Consider the following 15,469-nt stretch of genomic DNA (forward strand, 5'->3'; position numbering starts at 1 on the left):
GTGCTGGCAATCAGAATGACCCCCGGGAGCCTTTCCCAGCGAGGACAGCATCTGACCTTCCCAGAATGCTGTTCATCCATAAAAGTGACCACATTTTTCACTGATGAGCCTTTCTCGAATTGAGCGATAGTGTAGAGAACTATCTGCCCATTGTTACAAATTAGCCAGCGAAGACTTCATGAAAGATTTGGGATTTCAGAGGGCTTTTAGAGAAGGCGATGAGGGCATTTTGGCGGTGGTTGTGGGTTCCTCCAAACGAAGACAGCAGTACATAGGGAGGGAGGGAATCAGGAATGGAAGAATCTAAAGGAGGTCATCAGTAGGTTAATGAGCACAGAATGAGCAGAGAAGGAAATGAGGAAACTGAGTAGTTACTTGGGAGAATGGAGTTCTTTGAAGGCCTTTTAAGCTGAGAGTGAGAAGCTCTGAGTCACAGTGGTCATCAGGGATGTAAAAAGGTACCTCCTTCCCTGCTGCTTAGGGGGAGGTATTTAAGGTGGGAGACTGGCATGTGGAGTGTCCCCATTCTCACAAGCAAATTCTCCCTCCTTCTCAGCCCCCTCCTCCCCAGATGCTGCTGCCCATGTGTCAGCTCAGCTCCCTCATTTTTGAGCCCCCACAAGAGACAGGCAGTGCTGGCTAAGCTCCAGGCACTCAAATGCCCGTGCACCATCCTGGCAGCTGGATCATGATGTAGAAGGCATGGTGAACTTTGGTCATGTATGCCAACTTTGCCATTGTCCTCCCGGTTTTGAGCCACAAAGGCGAAGCCATTGGTTTCACCCCTTCAGCTTTTTTGGACAAGACTTCAAGCCACACTAACATCCCTCGGGAACCTCCAGTCAGGGATGAAAAGACCCCAGATTAAACCGTTCTGATCCATGAACTGACTCTCAAGCATGTCAGTCATTTGCTCTCTGTCACTTGCTCCCTCCCAAAACCCTACCCCATGCTTGAAAAGAAGCACTGGCACCTCTGGCTGTGGTTGGTTTTAGAGAGAAGTGACAAAGCGATAATGGTGAAAATAATAGTAATTATTGAATTTAAGTGCTTCCTATGTGCCAGGCACTGTTCTAAGCGCTGGGATAGATACCAGATAAGTGGGATGGACACAATCCCTGTCCCATATAAGGTTCAGAGTCTTAAAGCCCCATTTTACAGATGAGGAACGGAGGCACGGAGAAGTGAAGTGACTTGGCCGAGGTCACACAGCAGACAAGTGGCCGAGCTGGGATTAGAACCCATGGCCTTCTGACTCCCAGGCCCGAGCGCAATCCACTAGGCCCTGTTGAAGATGGCTTTAGCAAGTGTTATGGTAGGATTGTTGGCTGTGGAATGGGGCTGGAGAGAGGGGGACTGGCCAGTATTGCCCATCTGGGAAAAGACCAGGTCCTGGACCTGAAACAATAATAATAAAAATGGTATTTAAGCACTTAGTGTGTGCCAGGCGCTGTACAAAGCGCTGGGGTAGGTACCAGCAAATCAGGTTGGACACAGACCCTGTCCCACATGGAGCGCACAGTCTTTATCCCCATTTTCCAAATAAGTTAACTGAGACCAGAGAAATAAAGTGACTTGCCCCGGGGTCACAAAGCAGACAGTGGAGGAGACAGGATTAGAACCCAGGTCCTTCTGACTCCCAGGCCTCTGCTCTATCCACTACACTATGCTGCTTCTCAAAGACTTGGATTTGGAGGGCTGAGACAAGTGGACATAAACGGGTAGTTCCTGAATAAGTGACAGGATTGGTAACAGACTTGCTGTGGAGATCAAAGGATGGTCAGGAATCAGAGATGAGACTGATCAGCATTTATAATGTGCTCATTGTGGCATACGCTGCTAGCGAAAAATGTGACTGCAATAAGCCCCGAAATCAAACTTGAGATAGGAGGGAAGTCTGAAGCTGGAGATTTAGGTCAATGAAGAAAACCAAAGAGAACTAGGGAATCCCAGTTTCCTAAAACACTTCTAGTGCCTGTAGTCATTGCTTTAGGCTTTTACATTTGAGCAGCTGAAATATACATATTTTTCTATGGAAAAAAACACGTACAAGAGCGCATTACAAATGTGGTTTTTGGTGATGATTTCTGTGTCTAGCTCACCTCGATTGTGTGATTGGTGGTGGTTGTTTTCGCCTCACAAGCTGAAGAGCAGTCTCCGAGTTCTTACAGCCGTGGCTAAATTTTTGCCATTTAATCCTGCGGGATTTTTAGAATTGCGTTCAAGGATGGATAAAAGGTGGCTCTTGTAAAAACTGAATTCCAGCTTCAGGTTGTAATGTGGGGAAGGAGAGGGGCGAACAACAGCATTAGCGGATGTAGAAGTAGCTGAAATGAGAAGCTTTTGTGCCATTAATAACAGTTCTGGCTGCCAGCCAAGGCTCAGAGTGTGGGATTAGCCTGAACAATCAAGACTGCGGGATCAAAACAAGGAGGCAGGAACAGCGAGGTCACACTGCTGCCATCTGCGCGGCCGCCGCAGTGGGGACTGGGGGTGGGGGGGTGGGAGGCCAGGGGAGGGGCTGGATGGAAAAATGGGGGGGCGGGGGGAGCCTGGAAAAATGGGCTGCTTTCTAGTTGCACACCAAAGAGGTTTTGGGTGTCTTTAGAAAAGCAGCCCTGCACTCCTCCAGTGGAAAGGCCCTGGGTAAAGTTTAAATGACACAATTCAGCCTTCTCTAAAATGGCCCCCTTAGATTTTGCGTGCTCTAGAGAAGAAGCAGATTCAAGCAGGAAGTAAAGAAACATCATTTGGGCTCCTATTTTATTTATTAGGGAATAACTTGGGGGATTTTCAGCGATTTTTTAATTTTATTGTTGTTGGGGGGGTGGCTAGGATTGTGAGGATTGTAAAGCAGATCAGCATGATGTAGAGCTTTCTTTAGAAAGACTGCATGCATTTATTGGCAGCGTAAAATATTTGAATTTTGAAATTTATCAACTCCAGTCATAATGGGGTGGTGTCCGGTAAATCATTTTTTAGAGATTACACGGTTTTGCAGAAAAATGTTGGGTACTAAAGAGATTTTGATGTGGCATCCTTGATCATTTTTGTTGAAATGAAGGTGTATCTCTCCTATCCCCCAGGCCCCCTCCCCTATCTGGGCCCAAAATGTGCAATTATAGGTTTTTTAAAAATCTCAGTAAATAATTTTTTTTAGAAATTTTACTATGGTGTAAGATTTTTTTTCTCATCCAGAACAGCAGGCTGCTACTATTGAATTTGGGTGGAAATCAGCGTTATTGCCTTTACTATACTTTAACAAGAGCCTTTTCATTAGTTTGTGAGATAAATAGCAAAACAAGAGATGGTGGAAGCTTAAATGTTTACTTAACTTCTTCCTTCTACCCATCAGAAAGTAAAAAGCCTCTTTCAGAAAATAAAAATGATCTTCCAAAATCCTGGCCAGGAAACCTAAAGTTTAAGTGAGACGTTGAAATTTAATAAAAGGAAAATAATGGCCAACCCGCTCTCAAACCGCCTTCCAGTATTTGCTAAAAATATCCCTGTCTCCAGTAACTCAGGCATTCTTTTGTCTGGATGCTTTTGAATTCCTTAATTGAAGTTTGCTGGAAGGCAACACGCTAGTTTCTGAGTAGTTGAAATCTCAATTATATTTTAAGGAAAGCAAAATATCAGTAACATTTTGTTTAGTTCACCACTTTTTTCGAGCCTTTTTTTTTTGCCTTATCTGGATTCCCGAGGTAATTTTGTGAGGTGCCTCGTTTAAGGGTGCCAAGATAGAACAGGACGATGTTTCATGTAGAAGATTACGATTAGAATACACTTTTAGAAAGTCTGAAATGGCTGAAGAGTTGCTGCTTAACATCATAGGTAGTGGTAATAATGGTTCTTAATTTTCTCATAACTAAATCTGTGGAATCTGGCTGCCTTCGGAGGGTAGTTTTGATTCTGCCATCTGGCAGTTGCTTTTTTTGGAAGTTTAAAAAATTTAAGACTCAGTGGAGGCCAAAATACCCCGGCTTTCAATAATTTACTTGTCTCTCCATTTCAATTTAACCATGCAGTAATGGAGCCACCATAACACGACCAGTAGGGTTACTTAGGGAAGAGGAGGGGTGCTTGGCAAGGGTAACCCCAAACCCCGATTTTTGGCAACCAATGTGATTAGGATTCAGTTGACAGTATGTATTTAAATTTCCATTTAAACTGCTGGATTAGCTGTTTATATTTATAGGTGTAGAAAGCAACACTTGGGCAAATTACTTTAAAGGCTGCACAGCAGAAAACATTGTAATTGCAATTCAATATAAATTACCTGACAGGCAGACCGAAGAACTTTTCCTGCAGCTCCACCCAGTCCAGAAAGACGTCCAAATGTTATTTTTGCTCCCTCCCCTGACCAAGTAATAATAATCATCGTCATCATAATTGTGGTATTTGTTGAGCGCTTATTGTATGTCAGGCACTGTTCTAAGGGTTGGGGTGGATACAGGCAAATTGGGTTGAATAGAGTCTTATCTCATTTTACAGATGAGATAACTGAAGCACTGAGAAGTGAAGTGACTCACCCAAAGTCACCCAGCAGACAAGTGGCAGAGCTGGGACTAGAACCCAGGTCCTTCTGACTCCCAGACTCGTGCCCCATCCACGAGGCCACTCCACTTCTCTAAGCCTTGTGGAGGTGCTACTCTGCTGAGATACATCCAGGAGGTAGAAGAGAAAGCTAGGGGCCTGGATACTCCATTCTTGAATAATCAGGAGTTTGTGGTTATTACATTCCAGCTCTTGGAACAATGCTTGGCACATAGTAAGCGCTTAACAAATACCATTATTATTATTTTCTTTCATTTTTTTTCTGTCTCTTCCAAAATAGTTATCGACTATATCTAAGATTCCCCCATTTTCTGTGTTCATTTGCAGAAAAAAATATCGGCTAATCCTTCCCTATTTGAGATTGTATATTGTGTTAAAATTGTTTTTCATGTGTACCTTGAAAGTGCAGAACATTTTATTTGAAGCCTTTTGTTCTTCCTTAAAACCTTTAGGGGTAGGGTTATTTAGAAGGTCTGATAATCTTTGGCCTATGACTTAGGGCAAGGCACTAAAAACATTCATTGGCCTTGTCCCTTCGTCTATAAAATGGAGGTGCAGCTTTATTATGGAGGTCCATAATAAAACTGTAAGGCCAGATAGGGGAAGTTGGTTATATTGGGGTTAGATTGTTTAAAAGTTTTAAGTTACACAGATTGTTTAGACGAACAGAAACCTTCATTATGCAAAGTTCTTTCTACAGAGGTTTCCCTTTAATAACTCCTTCCCTTCCCCCCCACCGGCACATTGTTGAGATCAGTGAAGTTATTGTACCTCTGGAGAATATGTGGAAGAAAGGTACATTGTGCCTATAGGCTGTTAGTATTGCGCTTGGAGCTCCCAAGAAAGGGGTTAGCACAGAGCTTCAGCAATGAGGTAACTTTGTGTCTGCACCAGGAAATTCCCCAGAACACCTTGATTGTGTAATCTTAGTAAACCACTAGCTTTCAGTTATGTTGGCAGAGCTTCTAAATGGAACCCCAAGCTCTGTCTAGTTCTGCAAAATATACATATATACATATATTTATATCAAGGGGGATATTGAATTGGAATTCCACAAGAAGCTGGTCTTTCCCAGCTGTTTATAAGACTGGATTTAGCATATTCATGCATTTCTCTCCCTGATTAGGCGTGGGAGGGGGTTAGGACATTTCATCGCTTCTAGCAGCAGCAGCACCAGCAGGAAAACAAGCTGAAATTCTTCTGTCTTGAGGGCTAACTGCAGTGAAGCATGCGTGGGGGATGGGTTTGGCAGAGATCTCTAGCTGTTACCAAAATACTCTCCCTTCCCCCACTCCTGCAGACCGAGCTGTGGAACTTCCCTTTTCTTTTCCCTGTTTCAGTGCTGCACTAGAGTAAATAGCAGCCAGATCCCACAACCCTCCGAGTTTATCAACAACATTATCAACATATGAGTTAATAGATGCAGAAGTTATATTTTTTCCGTTTGGGGAGGATAAATTTATAGAAATCCCAGCGTTTCCATTGATCTGATTGCAGCAAGTAAAGCATATTGGGTAAATACAGGCTGGGGGCTGCATTGTAAGTTAATTAGCACTGCCCAGGTCCCCAGGGTCTCAAAGGAAACGGGCTGCCGGCAGGTAAGGTTATCTCTCAATCAGTGGGAGAATACAATGGGAAGCAGCGTGGCCTGGTGGATAGAACACGGGCCTGGAAGTCAGAAGGACCTGGGTTCTATCTAAGCCCAGCTCGGCCACTTGTTTGCTGTGTGACCTCGGGCAAGTCACCTACCTTCTCTGTGCCTTACTTGCCTCATCCATAAAATGGGGATTAAGACTGTGAGCCGCATGCGGGACAGGGACTATGTCCAATCTGATTAGTTTGTATCTAACCCAGCGCTTAGAACAGTGCTTGACACGTAGTAAGCATTTAACAAATATCATTATTAAGTTGGTAGATACTTTCTTAAAATGATGAGCCCCCTGTCCAGTCCAGAAGGCTTTGGGACCAAGAACTGGTATCAAGGAACTAAATGTGGTGCTGATGGTTGGCACGTCTGCCCCAGAATCCAGGTCTACTGACTCCCAGGCATAATAGCACTTGAAAATGCCACCCAAACAGTAGAATTAATCGAAGGCCTACTGGGTAGAGGGCACTCTACGAAATTCTTTTGGGCGAGTGGAATTTTGCCGTGATAAAAGTCGTAGTCCACGTCTTCAAGGAGGTTATAATTGAATCAATCTGTGGTATTTATTGAGCGCTTACTATGTGCAGAGTACTGTACTAAGCACTTGGGAGAGTACAGTACAACAGAATTAGGGAAATGTTCCACACCCATAGCAAGCTTAAAGTCTAAAGGGATGGGCACAGTTTAACAAGTAGGAGGAGAAGAGAATGGAAAGATGGCTAGGTGAATAAATACGTGCTTAAACAGTAGCATTTGACTCATTCATTACTGGTTGACACTCTTCTTTGGACTACTGATGCTTGCTGTCATCAGATGCAGCAACGCGAAGCCACTGATAAGTGAGGGAAGGGTTGGTTGCAGTTTTGCAGGCCAGTAGATTGTTTTGAATTTAAGTGGGGGTGGGATCAGGGTATAAATCAGGTGTATCATGTAGGATATTGAAGCTGCTTGCACCCTAGTCAGTGGGTGAGGGCTAGTGAACAAGGGAGAATTTTTACAGCCATTTAAGCAGTCATGGAAGAAAGCACTTGAATCCAGTTCCATAAATATTTTTGCCTGCTGAGAAGCAAAAAGTGCTGTTTTCATTCATTTTTGCTGCCAGTGTCCTTCTATTGTGAGGGCTGCTGTAAAAGAAGTATTGGGTATTCATTCAATCATATTTATTAAGCAAATACTGTGTGCAAAGCACTGTACTAAGCACATGGGAGAGTACAGGGTAGGCTGGTAGATTTTTTCTGTGTGTTTATTTACAAGATTGTATGAAAATCATGGTTATGCTACATTTTTTAAACACTTTGGAATGGAATGGGTATAGTACAAATATATTTTAAAGAAGGTCCTAACAATTCTGATGACAGTTCAGGAGTTGGCTTCATTTATGTGCATTTTTCTTTTTCCTAAGAATTTTTCTTAAAATGATTCACTTTGTAGGGGGCATCTCAAGATGCTTTGGGAAAGGAGCAAGGGACTTCTATTGTGGAATATTGTCACAGTGTTGATTTAGGAAGTGCAAAGTGACTCAAAGGAGTTTTTAAAAAAAAAAAAAATTTAACACCGATGGTGTCTATCTTTAGGCCCTGGGGATGGTAAAATGTCAAATTAATACTCTTTACATGCCAAATTTTAGATTAAATTCATTTTGCTCCAGTGTATTAGTTAACCCTTGGAAGTAGGGCATTCCCTTAGCCTGATAAAAATAGCCAGTCATTTTAAATTTGGGATTCCCATGGAATTAAAGAAGAAGCCTAAAGAAATCACTTCCTCTATTCCCCTGACTCCAACCAACTAATGCAACTATCCAGTACAGGTAAGCAGTCCTTAAAGAAAGAATACTCAGATGGAGCCTCAGCCCCTCCCTCCGTAATCCTTTGCAGTCTTATGTCCAACCAATGATTGTAGTATTTGTTAAGCCCTTTCTCTGTGTCAGACACTGTTCTAAGCACTGGGGCAGATACAAGATAAACAAGTCCCACATGGGGCTCATAGTCTAAGAGGGAGAACAGGTATTAAATCCCCATTTTCCAGATGAGAGAACTGAGGTACAGAGAAGTGAGGTAACTTGCCCAAGGCCACAGAGCAGGTAAGTGGCACATTTAGGATTAGAACCCAGGTTTCCTTACTCCCAGGCCTGTTCTCTTTCCAATTAGGCCAATTTGCTCCATTTCCTACTTTAATAAAAGTAATTTCCTTTTGTTCAGAATTGATCAATCAATGGTATTTGTTGAACACTTACTGGATGCAAAGCATTGGGATTGATCAATTAAGATTAATTGTTGCCCTTTACATGTTCTTCTTTTTCTGGGCCTAACTACCCTCTGTGAATCTCTTTTCTGATCCATTTCTCATTTGGGCCACATATCTCCAGTTTTTCAACATCTTTTCTTAAATATGGTGACCAAGAAAGGACTCATTACTCAAGTGTAGAGTATAGTGAAAGGATTCCCTTCTAGGTCAAATTTTTTTTTCCCCCAAATGGTAGGTGTTAAGCCCTTACTATGTTCCAGGCACTGTACTAAGCGGTGGGGTAGATACAAGATTATCAGATTGGACACAGTTCATGTCCCACAAAGGCTCGCAGTCTTGGTCTCCATTTTGCAGAGGAGGTAAATAAGCCACAGAAGTGAAATGACTTGCCCAAGGTGACACAGCACACATGTGGCAGAGGCAGGATTAGAACCCAGGTCCTCTGACTCCTAGGCCCGTAGTCTTTCCACTAGGTCACACTGCTCTTCTATTTTGAGCTACTGTTGCTGTAGCTCAGTGTCTACCTTTTTAAGTGTTGACATTAAATTCCAAACTAATATTCAAATTCTGATAAATTCTGACCCATCATTTTTGGTTTGTATTCGTTTCTAGCTGGAAGCACACTCCTTTCGTATTGAAATTCATTCTTATTCTTTCGGAGCATATTTTCCATTTGTAGTAATTGTAATTTTGGTATTCGTAAAGTACGTACTAAGCTCTGGAGCACGCTACTAAGCGCTAGTCACATTGAATTGAATCCCTAACACCCACTGTATTATCAAGATTTCATGTATTCCAGTTAAATCAGTTGCAGTGAGGAAGAGAGGAGAAGCAGCAAATTTCCCAATATTTTTCCAACCCACTCATTCAGAGGGCCTCTTCTGCCCCCCCTCCCCCAAGATGTTTGGTTTGCTCAGCCGCTAACATGTGCATTTCTTTAAAAAAAAAAAAAAAGCCGCATTCTTCCCTTAAGCCTCCTCTGCATGGGATTTGCTGAGAATAGCCTACCATCAGCCCTCCAAAGAAGTGATCTCTTTTGGGTTCTGGGATTTGCTGCTCACATCCCTTTCTAGCGAGCAGAGTTTATTTTGCCCAACATGGCAACCTAGTCATCTCCTCCCTCAGTTGCGAGTGTCACTTCCGTGAAGGTTCGACTGCTGCTAGATGCAGGTGATGTTGTCTGTAGGCTGCTGTTGGTGCCCGAGGCACCTAAAACAGTATTCTCAAATGACCAAATGGCGTGTTGGCGTTGCTGCCAGTAACCCTTTAATATAAACCAGGCCTGAGATCACACACATGGAACAAAATGAGGGGAAGGAAAACAAGGCCAGGATAAAAAAAAAAAAAACAGTTGGAAGGGGAGGGAGGAGTACCAAAAACTTGGAGGGAAATAAAGCTGCCGGTGAGGGGGAAAACAGAAGAAAGGAAACGCAGCAGCTGAGACTGAAAAAAATACAAGGGAATGAGAGTCAAAGTGGGACAGGCTATAATGAGCCATAATTTTTATAAATGGCCCATTTACATGGAATCCTAAGGGCTAAAGGCACCATTTAATTTCTAGAAGGAACACTACATAATATGGAACTAGTGTCTGCTCTTTCATTTCATTATAGCACTGAATACGCAAGGCATTTCTGACATTTTATCTTAAGTTGAGGCTGGATTTTGCAGCTCCATTTTTAGTTCTTCATTTTTAAAGCCTTGAGGAAGGTTAAGATTGGCCTGACTCAGTGTGAGGAATTAAAGCATTTTTACTATATTTAACCTAATTGCATTGTGGAAAAAAGGCCTGCAGTGCCAGAAACGTAGAGAGGTTCACATTTATGGGGAAAATCTCTCAAGCTTCATACTAGAGCATCAGACTTGGATTCCAGGGTTGAAATCTTCCAGCCCTTGGCTTCAGAAGAAAGCACGATATTTGAGGATTGGGCACATCATCTGATTCACAGGCAGGGGTTGTGTGGAATCATCAGTACTGTACAAATTCAGATATAAGGCAATGTTAGCTAAGGCAGAACCTAGAAATGGCACGAGATGCACATAAAAATAATGTACGGATGCATGAAGACTTCTACTGGGGCTGTAGCAGTTTCCGATCACGTTCCCTCACTCTGTGTGGTCTTGGGATATGAAAACCGAAGACATCTAGTGTGGCCACCCGTCCAGTTTCATACTAGATAGTCTGGTTTTCAGTTGGCCTTTTCCCTATCTGATATGGCACCGGGCGCCTTATGTTCAGAATTTTAATTTCAAGCACTCAGTCTCCCCCATCCCCAGGTCCTGCCACCGAGTCCCATGGCTTGGAAATGGCACCCGTGACCCTGCTAGGAGCTAGTGGAGGAGTGAGGGATAGGCGAGTGGCTCCCCTGAAGAAATGCCCTGGGTTAGGGTGGCCTCAGATGGATGATCACAAAATAGCATGTATGATGGTGTCATGTTGTGTTGTGTGCCTGGTGCAGCCCACACAGCCTTGTGTGCATTTGTCTGGTATCCATGAGGGCTGCCAGTAGCCAGCCCCTCTAAAGAAGTCTGGAAAAAGAAAAAAAAAGAATCCAGTCAAACAATCATTGTTTGATACTATCTGCAGTAGGAAGTAGAGGAGGGAAGAGATTTCACAATACAACATCTCCAGTTTCCTCTACTTTATCATAGGGCCTCGGGTCCCTGACAGTAGATACTTTTCAGATCTTGTTTTTGTTGAAAAGACAAATGCATTCTATATTTGGGTCAGGGTGATTGTCACTTTCTGGAGTGAAAATGCTGTGTTTAATAACCTTAAAAAGAGTCATGGAAACCTGGGCCCTGCACAGCACCCGAGTGAAGTAAGGGTAGAATGGACACGATTGAATTCTGCGCCTCAGCGTTGCGAATACTACCTCCCATTCCGTGTATAGAGCAGCCGCTCCCATCGCCTCGTAACTCTGGATAGAAAGAAGAGTGGGATTGTGACAAGGGCAGGGGAGAAAGGGCCTGGATCTTGGCTTCGCGGGTTGGTTCTCACACTCTGCTTCCGCCCGCCAGAATTTAGGAATGGGCTCAAGACCCTGGAAAGATTGAAGGAGCCCAATACCCTGCTTTTTCCAGTTGTCTGCCCCAGTATTTCCACTCTGCTTTCCTTGTTCACTTTGGACTTGGTTCCATCATCATCACTAATGACAATAATAGCAATTGTTTGACACTTATTATAGGCTCATGGTCTAAGTAGGAGGGAGAACAGGTTTTGGATCCCCTCATTTTACACAGGAGAAAACTGAGGCACGGAGAAGTTAAGCGGCCTGCCCGGGGTCACGCAGGAGGCAGGTGGCAGAGCTGGGATTTGAACCAGGTCCTCTGACACCCAGGCCCTGGGCTCTTTTTACTAGGTCAAGCTGCTTCCCTTGGCTCCCCTGCCTCAGATTTCATTCTGGGTGATTTCTGAATAAAGCTACAGAATTGGTTTATTTATCTTTATATTGTTAGTAGAGAATATTCAAATTCCAGGACATTTTAAATAATTGAATCCAAAAGCTATTTAGCATAAAACAGTTCATGCAGGGTTGTTTTTTTTTCCTGCATGCTGTCCTAGAGTTCTTTAGTGTTTCAACTGCTTAACCTGAGGTATAATCTTGCTCTAGCTTGTAGTTATTTTCATAGAATGGTAAGAACCAAAAGACTCACCGAGGTGAGGGGTCAGCTGGTTGATTTCCTTGCTTTTTCTTCTGTTTCTACGAGCTGCCCAAGTTTCGTTTTTTTGGCCATCTAGATTAGTCCTAAGCGTCCCTGTAACACATTCAGTCTCTGATACAGCTCTTTACCAGCAGTTAAAAAGTCTACTTTATTCTGTTTGGATTTTCCTTCACACCTGGAGGAAACAGTAGTTCTTTAAAAGTTTTTCTATTTTGCATCTTTGGTTTTTGCTTAGATTACATAGATGCAAAAAATGGTGTTGCAATTCAGTTGATTGTGTTTGAGCAAAACTCCTAAGGACCTGGGTTCTAATTTTGACCCCGCCACTGTCTGCTTTGCGATCTCGGGCAAGTCACTTAACTTCTCTGTGCCTCAGATACCTCATCTGTAAAATGGGGTTTAAAAGTGTGAGCCATGTGTGGGACAGGGATTGTGTCCAACCTGATTTGCTTGTATCCACCCCAGGGCTTGGTTCAGTGCCTGGCACATAGTAAGCGCCCAACAAATACTGTTATTATTATACTAGTGGTGGCCTTTGCCTGATACCAGTACTCAGGAGTTTGCAGTCAGTAGAGGGAAATGCCTGTGGTGAAATAGTCTTTCTCTTTCTCCAGTAAATCACTGTGTGAGTTCTGTATGATATCCTTGGTGATTTGAATGGAAGGTTGTAACTCTGCAGTGTACAGTAGTAGTCGGATCTCTAATCCAACTTTACAGACAAGCATGAAGAACTTCCAGCCCACCTCTCTCCAGGAGGTACATGGGAAGTTTTAAAAATAACAAAGAAAAAAACCCCAAACCGTGCTTGTTCTCCATATTATCTCTCAAGTCAGCTGAATGTGATTCTATAGTGTTGAATGTTCCAGGTTAAATAGCGCTTCATCTGTCCCACCCACTTCACCTCTGGTCTGATTCCAGTTTAAGGCCAGTGCAGCTGTGATCTGAATTTCCTCTTGAGTATACTGGAACTTGGGTGGCTCCCCTGATTTTTAAAAAATCTTTTTTTATGGTATTCAGGAGCTTCCTATATGCTGGGCATTGTACTAAATACTGGGGTAGATACAAGCTAATCAGTTTGGACACGGTGCGTGTCCCCTATGGGGTTCACAGTCTTAATCCCCATTTTACAGCTGAGGTTACTGAGGCACAGAGAAGTGAAATGACTTCCCCAAGGTCACACAGCAGACAAGTGGCAGAGCCAGGAATTAAGACCCAGATCATTCTGACTCCCAGGCCTCTGCTCTATCTACTAAGCAAAGTTCCACTCTGTTGGGAGCCTGAGCATCGTGGGTCGTGGCTGGTGTCGGGAAGCCGAGGGCTTAGGCAGCAGTCATTCAGGCATAAAGCCCCCAGGGTCTTCATTCTGCTGGGGCATTTCTGGGGCCTGGGAGACAGTGGCCGGGGATGGGGACACCTTGTCGGCCTCAGTCAATTCCACTGCCTCCCACAATAGCCAGAAAAGTAGAGAGCATATTGGGTTTTTTACCAGAAGTTTTTTTAAGCTCCCCTCTAGACTGTAAACTCACTCTGGGCAGGGAACTTGTCTACCCACTCTGTTACATTGCACATAGGGTTCCCCAGCGTGGCTTAGTAGAAAGAGCACAAACTTTGGGAGTCAGAGGTTGAGGGTGATAATCCCGGCTCTGCCACTTGTCAGCTCTGTGACCTTGGACAAGTCACTTAAATTCTCTGTGCCTCAGTTACCTCATCTGTAAAATGGGGATGAAGACTGCGAGCCCCACGGTGGACAACCTGATTACCTTGTATCTACCCCAGATCTTAGAACAGTGCTTGGCACATAGTAAACACTGAAATACCAGCATTATTATTATTATTACTCTCCCAAGCGCTTAGTGCAGGGCTCTGCACAAAGTAAGTGTTCAGTAAATACGATGGCTTAACTTCTGAGAAATAGGTGTTTAAAGTTCTACCTGGCCTCATTTCACTCGCATTACAGGGACAGGAGAATTGTGTATTGATCTTTGGGATTCCATAAATTGTTTGGTGCAGTTAAACATGAGGAATTTGACGAAATGTAATTCAGACAGGATTTTCCAATGTGGTGGAAATCATTAATATGGACAAAACCAATATTGGTCATGCCAAGGAGTTAGGCTTCTTAAATAGGCGCTGTCGTAAAAGCACATTTAACTTGTTGAATTAGTAATTTGGGCAAGCAGTTTGACTTCTTGAGATTCTTGTCTAATCTCCACAACCCTGTTCTCAGAATTTCTTTTTTATTTTGGTGGAAGGATGAGAGAAGGGGAAAGGGCTTTTTTTTTTTTTTGATAGTGTGACCATCCCTTACAGTCCAGTTTTTTCTTAAAGAAAAGCTTAATGCAGAATTTATTTTAGAGTATGTAAAATTCATTTGGCAAAGGAGTATTTCAGCTAGCAGGGCAATTTATTATTTAAAAGCAGTAAAATGACATTGCTGGGAGAGGAGCAGTGGTGATGTAATGTGTAATAGTACTCCAGTTGCTGTATGAGAAACACTCTCTGTGCATTAGTGTGTTGGCTAGGGTGGTTGCTGCTCTCAATTATTTATAGTCTTCTGGCACCCAGCCTGGGTAGGGTCACATCGCTGAAAGCTAACTTTATCTTCATTGTTCCCAGCCTCCTGCCCAGCTGTCATTCTGTTCACTAATTTAATACACTCTTGCAGCAGTGTAAAAGGATGCGAAGGCTTTGTCTTAGCTGTGTTCACGTTAGCGCTGACAGATTTTTATTTTACCCCAAAAGAGATTGAGGATTTTAAAAAATATGTTGTCACCCCCTCCTCTCTCTCCCTCAGGCCCATTGTGATTTCTGACATGGGATTTCAGCATCTTGTGACTAGGCTGACTGACCCCCCCTCTCATTGCAGAGCCTGAAGGGAGAGCCAGGCCAGAATGAGCAGCTATTAATCAGCAGTTTCCCACTAACTTTATATTTTCTTCTCCTTTACATTCCCGAAGTGCAGGCAGGTGGAGCAGCGTTATCTGTTTCTGTGTTATCGAATGACCTATTCAGGTGGAACTGGCATACCGAGGGCAAAGGACAGTGTTGTTTTGTATTTTCTCTTACCTCTCCATCAAACAGGATGGAGATGAAATAGAATGGGAGCTCATCCCACAGGGTTCCACTGGGCAGGACTAGCGAAAAACCCTGCCTACGGTTTGGGAGGAAGGCCCAGCCACGGGCGGTCAAGTTGCCTGACCTCTAGAACCAACACGCCAAGAATCCCAAGGTATAGCCAGCCGAGAGAAGGAGCAGAGACCGCCTGCCCACCCGCCCCGTTTCTAAGGCCACTGGCTGCTCCTGGCTACTGAATTAATAGTAATAACAATAATAATTGTAATTGTGGTATTTAAGTGC

The 15,469-nt window shown here is 43.5% G+C and overlaps 1 protein-coding gene across 1 annotated transcript in view; it reads left to right on the forward strand.

Annotated features, from left to right (window-relative positions):
• ANKRD11 (ankyrin repeat domain 11) overlaps positions 1–15,469 on the forward strand; it is a 301,832-nt gene that overhangs the window by 151,982 nt on the left and 134,381 nt on the right. The gene's annotated exons all lie outside the window — the stretch shown is intronic.

Source organism: Ornithorhynchus anatinus, chromosome 11, assembly GCF_004115215.2.
Source record: "Ornithorhynchus anatinus isolate Pmale09 chromosome 11, mOrnAna1.pri.v4, whole genome shotgun sequence".
Taxonomy (NCBI): Eukaryota; Metazoa; Chordata; class Mammalia; order Monotremata; family Ornithorhynchidae; genus Ornithorhynchus; species Ornithorhynchus anatinus.